This window comes from Aegilops tauschii, chromosome 7 (genome assembly GCF_002575655.3).
Source record: "Aegilops tauschii subsp. strangulata cultivar AL8/78 chromosome 7, Aet v6.0, whole genome shotgun sequence".
Taxonomy (NCBI): domain Eukaryota; kingdom Viridiplantae; phylum Streptophyta; class Magnoliopsida; order Poales; family Poaceae; genus Aegilops; species Aegilops tauschii.
In genome coordinates, this window is record NC_053041.3 from 326,151,832 (window position 1) to 326,160,860 (window position 9,029).

Genomic DNA, 9,029 nt, shown 5'->3' on the forward strand with positions numbered 1-9,029 from the left:
CTTAGGATGTAGGCTCCCGGTACCAAAAGATTTGCGTTCTTGTGAGTCGTGTGGAAATCCTTGCCTCTGTGACAATGTTTGGTGCAAAGATTGTGCGACTACGGTGGCGATAAACAAAGATGGGGTATGCATAAGGTGCCATCGCAACCGATCTATCTATCTCGAGGACGAAAAGAAAGCGCATAATGTGCCGGATAGTCAAGTTTAGATTCGCCGGATGATGAAAATAAAGTGAGTTGTAATGGTTTTATATGCTTCAAGTTTATAACATTACATGATCTTATGTAAGAAAGTGATGGAGGGAGTATTGCCATATGATCTTATGTAAGAAAGTGAGGATGAATATGTTTTTATATGATCTTATGTTTAATATGATCTTGTCATGTAATGTTATATGAAAATGGTTCCATGATAAACCACTCAAATGATCTTATGATGGAGGAGTGTGCATGCAAGGGAGAAAAACATAAATTTTTCAGTTCAAAACAGTCCACTACACACCACTCAAATGCACCCTCAAAAACCAAACACCCAAGGGAGAAAAGCATAAATTTTCAGTTCAAAACAGTCCACAATTTTTTGATAAGGTTAATGAAACTAATACTCAAATAGTAGCACCATCACATGAGGCAGTACAAAACAGGCCACAAAATGTTTGATAAGGTTAATGAAACTAATACTCCAACAGTAGCACAATCACATGAGGCAGTACAAATCATGTTGAGTTCAAGAACTCAATTTCCTGCTCAACATATTCTCGATCCATCGTCAAACGAACCGAGGGAAGTCCTTGTCTCTCTAATGCTTTTTTCTTCAAGTGAGGAACCGTGTAGTGGATAGACCCCTTGTGCTTGATGATCTCTCTCATGCACGCTTGATGACTCAACCAGATCCTATTGAGCTTTTGATGGGGGTACTCATCTGGGGATTGGTTAACCTATGACACATAACAGCATGAAAACTCAAATCAGCACATAAGCAAGTAGCTATGTATCACAAATAACATATAAATACTCAAATGGAACATTGCAAGACCTTTTGGACAATCTCGGCTATGGTCTTGGGCATCTTTCTATGGAACATGACTTGAATTGAGGCAAACCAACCAAGATCTAATATGTTTGTGTCGGGAGAATTAGGTGGTTGGTATATCATCCTAATATCCCAACCACCCCTAGCAGCTTCCTGCAAAAAAGTGGATCATCTGGTTTTATATGAGTCCTAGAATTGTCCTGCTGTACGTAGATGGTGTTCCATCTACCGCTCTCAGGCCACTTTTCCTTTATAGCCGACAGTACGTATTTCACTAAGTACTCCTGACTTCTCTCCCTGTCCACTATATGGCAAGGCTTCACCTCCCATGTCCCTCTCAACCTATGGATATAGAAAAAAGTAAATAATGTGCACATAAAAATTTAGCAGAAAGTAGGAGTAGTAACAAGAACAAGTGCGGACCTGTTTTGACTCTTCTTTTTAGCTAGCACCCACTCTGTGTAAGCCCAAACCCCAATCTTGCCATAAAAAACACAATTGCCTTGAGCATCATACCTTGGTCTAGCCATTGTGGACAAGAACATAATTTTTTGAATGTGGATTTTATGTTTACATTCCCGGTGTAGTGCATTCTGTCTATGACTCAAATACATGTTCTGGGTCTTCCGCGTGCGATAAAACCATTTCTCATCTATATGAACCACATCCATATCAGCCCTAAATGTGGGATTAATACCGCCTACAGACGTTAGGCTACATCGCTCAAGATGCATAAGAGCATACTCCACACGAGCCCTTTCATTTGCACGAGTCAAGGCAGGCTTCAATTCACTCGTTATTCGTCTAATTTCCTTCATCTTCAACCTACAAGAAAATATAACAACCAATATATCAATGACATACACATTTGAGATGTCCATATAATAAAAAATGTTGACATGTAAAAAATTGACAACAATGCGATAGTATGACGCTCACCTCCGCCAAACAGTGGAAGTTGACATGTTCATATGTCCAGCAACTTGTTCTAATGTTGTTCTCTCTCCAGGTGGGATGGCCTCCAATGCATCTATGTCAAAATTAATCTTCTTCCTTCCTGATTTGAGCTTCTGATTGTTTTTGACCCCAGTAATGCCGCCGCCTTTTTTAGCCTCCTGCCATACCCTTTGCACTATCCTCCTAGGACAACGACAAGCTAGTGCAACAACTTTAGAAACTCCATGCTTCAACCTTTTACTCGTACCGTTACCAGCAATGATCTCAACATATATGTGACGCTTGTCATCGTTACGGTACTGTCTTCTTGTCTCCTTGTTCGACAAAACATCTAGATGCATTGGAGAAATAATTAGACAAACAAAAAATATGGGATATTAGTGAAAGACAAATATGTTCTAAATGTGCTTACTCAAATCGATAGGTTGTCTTTGGGTTTGAACAACCTCTTGACCAGGAGGGTATTCGTCGGCATGGGAAAAATTTGGGTTATATCCAGTACCTCGGTAGCCAATGGTACCCTCATTTCCACCAATACCTTGTAGTAACATATTAATCATGAGATATAGTTGATAATGTACATGAAAATTACTGTTTATGTTTAAAGGCCGAACCTGTTGTGTTCTCTCCGTTCATCATGTTGAGTTCAAGACCGAACCCAGTTCCTTGGATCATGCAGACATGACAAGAGAACACATATTACTACCGAAATAGAAGCAAAAATAACAACAACAATAACAATAACACAAACAGGAGTACACGATCAACCGAAACAGGAGCAAAACTTGATGGAATATTAGTGAACGACAAATATGTTCTAAATATGATCTACAACTAGGGTTTAATCTTGATTCAAAGTGACACACAAAAATTGCATGATCTACGAGACTAGAGGGTTTAGGGTTTAACTTCTATGCTTCCACCATGGGAGGATCCTTCTCTGCTCCGATTGCCACCGGCGCCAGTACTGAATGTGAAGCCCAGGGACTCGCCGTCGCCACCAAACGAGATCCCGCCGCCATCGCCAAACGAGATCCCGCCGCTGCCAGTGATGAGGTTAAATCCCACGAACGTAGAACTGCCGATCCCTCCGCTGCATGTACCGGCCTCGCCGACGGAGGCACTCCAGTTCGAGGAACCAGCCTCGTTAGGTGCCGGAGGGCAAGATGGGCGTGCGAGGCCGACGCGCCGTCGAGGCAAAGTAGTCGGAGGAGGAAGATGCTCGAAACCAGCTGTGCCGATGGAGAAGGAAGGAACACCCGCGCGTCCGGTGAGACCAAGAGGAGGAAGTGCTCCGGGCGGCGGTGCTCTGGGCTGGAAAGCGACCCTAGAAAGCCCACGGAGGCCAAGAGGAGGAGGCCGGCGATCTGCTGCACCTTGCTGCGGCGGCGCCATTGGAGAGAGGAGAGAAGATGAGCGCCGTATGTTCGTGTCCCTCCATCGCCGCAGCTACTTATAGAGCGGAACATCGGCGGGAACATCGGCGGACCTATTTCAACTCTGGAAATTTCGTTTTAGATTTGGCAGCGGAGATCGGCGGGAGATTTTGATCGCCAATTTGGAAACCGCGCGGGGGAGAAAGGAAACTGCGCGGGGAGAAAGGAGGGGTGTGGGAAGAGGAAGGAAACTCGCTAAAATTTCGCTGTAAACCGTCTCCACCAATGCATGCGATGGTTTCCTTCTTTTACTGGACGGGGAGGTTACTATGCGTTTGTTTCGCGATTAATTAGATGCATATCCTTAACTACCGCAGCTCCAGTGCATCAGTTATTACTGCCAATCGCTTGCAACCTTGGGCCCTGAGAGATGTGAGGTACGCCCTTTAAACTGTGATGGAGGGAGTAATATTCTTTTGCGGTGTGTTTGTCGAGATCCGATGAATTGTGGATTTATGATCATATTATCTATGAATATTATTTGAGTCTTCTCTAAACTCTTTTATGCATGATTAAATATCTTTTAATTTCTCTTCGAATTATCGGTTTGGTTTGGCCAACTAGATTGGGTTTTCTTGCAATGGGAGAGGTGCTTAGTTTTGGGTTCAATCTTGTGGTGTCCTCACCAAGTGACATGGTAGGGGTAGCGAGGCACGTACCGTATTTTGCCATCAAGGATAAAAAGATGGGGATTTCATCATATTGCTTGAGATTATCCCTCTACATCATGTCATCTTACTTAAGGCATTACTCCGTTCTTATGAACTTGATACTCTAGATGCATGCTGGATAGCGGTCGATGTGTGGAGTAATAGTAGTAGATGCAGAATCGTTTCGGTCTACTTGACATGGACGTGATGCTTATATTCATGATCATTGCCTTAGATATCGTCATAACTATGCGCTTTTCTACCAATTGCTCGACATTAATTTGTTCACCCACCATATGTTTTCTTTCAAGAGGGAAGCCTCTAGTGAAACCTATGCCCCCCGGTCTATTTTCCATCATATATTTTCAGATCTATAAACCAAAAACCCAAAAATACCTTGCTGCAATTTATTTATATTTACTATAGTTTTCTCTTTTATTTATCTTTTATACCTATCTCTATTAGATCTCACTCTTGTTCGTGACCGTGAAGGGATTGACAACCCCTTTTTCGCGTTGTGTGCAAGTGTTTGTTAGTTTGTGCAGGTGCATAGACTGGAGACTTGCTTGTGCCTCCTACTGGATTGATACCTTGGTTCTTAACTGAGGGAAATACTTATCACTACTTTGCTGCATCACCCTTTCCTCTTCAAGGGAAAAATCAATGCAAGCTCAAGAAGTAGCACCAAACGAAGCAGAGCACGCATCTGGCATGCCAGACCGTGTGGTCACCGCGTGCATCGACATGTGCATGGTGACTCAGCACGGCTGATCGTGTCCAGCCTGTAGTCTATCCCAAATGGGACCTCTTTGAAGTGATGGTTCAACTAAAGACACTATGGGCTGATGGGATGGGTTAGCTAAAGTTTGTTGTAGCAAATTTGGGCCAGCAGTTGTGGTAAAATGGGATGGTTACATGTAGTAAAAAGATGTCACAGAGGCTTAAGCTAGGAAGGACTACGATGTTGTGAAGTTTGAGATGATTTGGACCAAGATATAGGTTTTTGTAATCTGAAATTATAAAAACAGCAAGGTAACAAGTAATAAAAGTGAGCGAAAACGGTATTGATGTGCTTCGAAACAAGGCCTAGGGTTCACACTTTCACTAGTGCAAGTTCTCTCAGCAAGGATAACATAATTATATTATATAACAATCCCTCAACATGCAACAAAGAGTCAATCCAAAGTCACTAATAGCGGAGAACAAATGAAGAGATTATTGTAGGGTACAAAACCACCTCAAAGTTATTTTTTTCCGATCAATCCATTGGGCTATTCCTATAAGTGTCACAAACAGCCCTAGAGTTCATAGTAAAATAACACCTTAAGACACAAATCAACCAAAACCCTAATGTCACCTAGATACTCCGATGTCACCTCAAGTATCCGTGGGTATGATTATACGATATGAATCACACAATCTCATATTCATCTATTCAACCAACACAAAGAACTTCAAATAGTGCCCCAAAGTTTCTACCGGGGAGTCAAGAGAAAAACGAGTGCCAACCCTATGCATAGATTTCCAAGGTCACGGAACCCGCAAGTTGATCACCAAAACATACATCAGGTGAATCAATAGAATACCCCATTGTCACCACAGGTATCCCACGCAAGACGTACATCAAGTGTTCTCAAATCCTTAAAGACACAATCCGATAAGATAACTTCAAAGGGAAAACTCAATCCAGTACAAGAAGGTAGAGGGGGAGAAACATCATAAGATCCAACTATGATAGCAAAGCTCACAATACATCAAGATCGTGCCATATCAAGAACACGAGAGAGAGAGAGAGAGATCAAACACATAGCCACTGGTACATACCCTCAGCCCCGAGGGTGAACTACTCCCTCCTCGTTATGGAGAGCGCCGGGATGATGAAGATGGCCACCGGTGATGGATCCCCCCTCCGGCAGGGTGCCAGAACAGGTTCCCGATTGGTTTTTGGTGGCTACAGAGGCTTGCGGCGGCGGAACTCCCGATTTAGGTTTCTTTTCGGGGGTTTCTGTATTTATAGAAATTTTTGGCGTCGGTCTCACGTCGGGGGGGGGGGGTCTCCGAGTCATCCACGAGGCAGGGGGCGCGCCCAGGGGGGTAGGGCGCGCCCTCCACCCTCGTGGATGGCTCGGGACTCTTTTGGCCCAACTATTTTACCCCGTGGGCTTCTTTTGGTCCATAAAAAATCATCAAAAATTGGCACGTTAATTGGACTTCGTTTGGTATTCCTTTTCTGTAAAACTCAAAAACAAGGAAAAACTGGCACTGGGCTCTAGGTTAATAGGTTAGTCCCAAAAGTCATATAAAACAACATATAAATGCATATAAAACATCCAAGATGGATAATATAATAGCATGGAACAATCAAAAATTATAGATACGTTGGAGACGTATCTAGCATCCCCAAGTTTAATTCCTGCTCGTCCTCGAGGAGGTAAATGATAAAAACAAATTTTTTGATGTGGAATGCTACCTAACATATTTATCAATGTAATCTTCTTTACTGTGGCAAGAATATTCAGATCCATAAGATTCAAAACAAAAGTTTAATATTGACATAAAAATTATAATACTTCAAGCATACTAACAAAGCAATCATGTCTTCTCAAAATAACATGGCCAAAGAAAGCTATCCCTACAAAATCATATAGTCTGGCTATGCTTGATAACCCACAAGTATAGGGGATCACAACAGTTTTCGAGGGTAGAGTACTCAACCCAAATTTATTGATTCGACATAAGGGGAGCCAAAGAATATTCTCAAGTATTAGCAGTTGAGTTGTCAATTCAACCATACCTGGACAACTTAATATCTGCAGCAAAGTATTTAGTAGCAAAGTAGTATGATAGTAGCGGTAACGGTGACAAAAGTAACAGTGATAGTTTTGTAGTGATTGTAACAGTGGCAGCGGAAAAGTAAATAAGCGAAGAACAATATGTGAAAAGCTCATAGGCATTGGATCGGTGATGGAGAATTATGCCGGATGCGATTATTCATGCAACAGTTATAACATAGGGTGACATAGAACTAGCTCCAATTCATCAATGTAATGTAGGCATGTATTCCGAATATAGTCATACGTGCTTATGGAAAAGAACTTGCATGACATCTTTTGTCCTACCCTCCCGTGGCAGCGGGGTCCTATTGGAAACTAAGGGATATTAAGGCCTCCTTTTAATAGAGTACCGGACCAAAGCATTAACACATAGTGAATACATGAACTCCTCAAACTACGGTCATCACCGGGAGTGGTCCCGATTATTGTCACTTCGGGGTTGCCGGATCATAACACATAGTAGGTGACTATAGACTTGCAAGATAGGATCAAGAACTCACATATATTCATGAAAACATAATAGGTTCAGATCTCAAATCATGGCGCTCGGGCCCTAGTCACAAGCATTAAGCATAGCAAAGTCATAGCAACATCAATCTCAGAACATAATGGATACTAGGGATTAAACCCTAACAAAACTAACTCGATTACATGATAAATCTCATCCAACCCATCACCGTCCAGCAAGCCTATGATGGAATTACTCACGCACGGCAGTGAGCATCATGAAATTGGTGATGGAGGATGGTGGATGATTACGATGGCGACGGATTCCCCTCTCCGGAGCCCCGAACGGGCTCCAGATCAGCCCTCCCGAGAGAGATTAGGGCTTGGCGGCGGCTCCGTTTCGTAAAACACGATGAATCCTTCTCTCTGATTTTTTTCTCTCCGAACATGAATATATAGAGTTGGAGTTGAGGTCGGTGGAGCTCCAGGGGGCCCACGAGGCAGGGGGCGCGCCCAGGGGGGGTAGGCGCACCCCCACCCTCGTGGACAGGGTGTGGGCCCCCTGGCCTTGATTCTTTCGCCAGTATTTTTTATTATTTCCAAAAATAATCTCCGTGAAGTTTCAGGTCATTCCGAGAACTTTTGTTTCTGCACAAAAATAACACCATGGCAATTCTGCTGAAAACAGTGTCAGTCCGGGTTAGTTCCATTCAAATCATGCAAGTTAGAGTCCAAAACAAGGGCAAAAGTGTTTGGAAAAGTAGATACGACGGAGACGTATCAACTCCCCCAAGCTTAAACCTTTGCTTGTCCTCAAGCAATTCAGTTGATAAACTGAAAGTGATAAAGAAAAACTTTTACAAACTCTGTTTGCTCTTGTTGTTGTAAATATGTAAAGCCAGCATTCAAGTTTTCAGCAAAGATTATGACTAACCATATTCACAATAACACTTAGGTATCATGTTTACTCATATCAATGGCATAATCAACTAGCGAGCAATAATAATAAATCTCGGATGACAACACTTTCTCAAAACAATCATAATATGATATAACAAGATGGTATCTCGCTAGCCCTTTCTGAGACCGCAAAACATAAATGCAGAGCACCTTTAAAGATCAAGGACTGACTAAACATTGTAATTCATGGTAAAAGAGATCCAGTCATAGTCATACCCAATATAAATTAATAGTAATGGATGCAAATGACAGCGGTGCTCTCCAACTGGTGCTTTTTAATAAGAGGATGATGACTCAACATAAAAGTAAATAGATAGGCCCTTCGCAGAGGGAAGCTGGGATTTGTAGAGGTGCCAGAGCTCGGTTTTGAAATAGAGATAAATAATATTTTGAGTGGCATACTTTCATTGTCAACATAACAACCGAGAGATCTCGATATCTTCCATGCTACACACATTATAGGCGGTTCCCAAACAGAATGGTAAAGTTTATACTCCCCCTCCACCAACAAGCATCAATCCATGGCTTGCTCGAAACAACGAGTGCCTCCAACTAACAAGAGTCCCAGGGGAGTTTTGTTTGCAATTATTTTGATTTGATTTTCTTAGAGCATGGGACTGGGCATCCCGGTGACCAGCCATTTTCTCGTGAGTGAGGAGCGGAGTCCACTCCTCTTGAGAATAACCTGCCTAGCATGGAAGATACAGACAACC

At 42.6% G+C, this 9,029-nt stretch overlaps 1 pseudogene; it reads right to left on the reverse strand.

The window, feature by feature from the left end:
• Window positions 1-746: 746 nt before the first annotated feature.
• Window positions 747-2,831, reverse strand: LOC141027136 (uncharacterized; annotated as a pseudogene).
• Window positions 2,832-9,029: the final 6,198 nt, after the last annotated feature.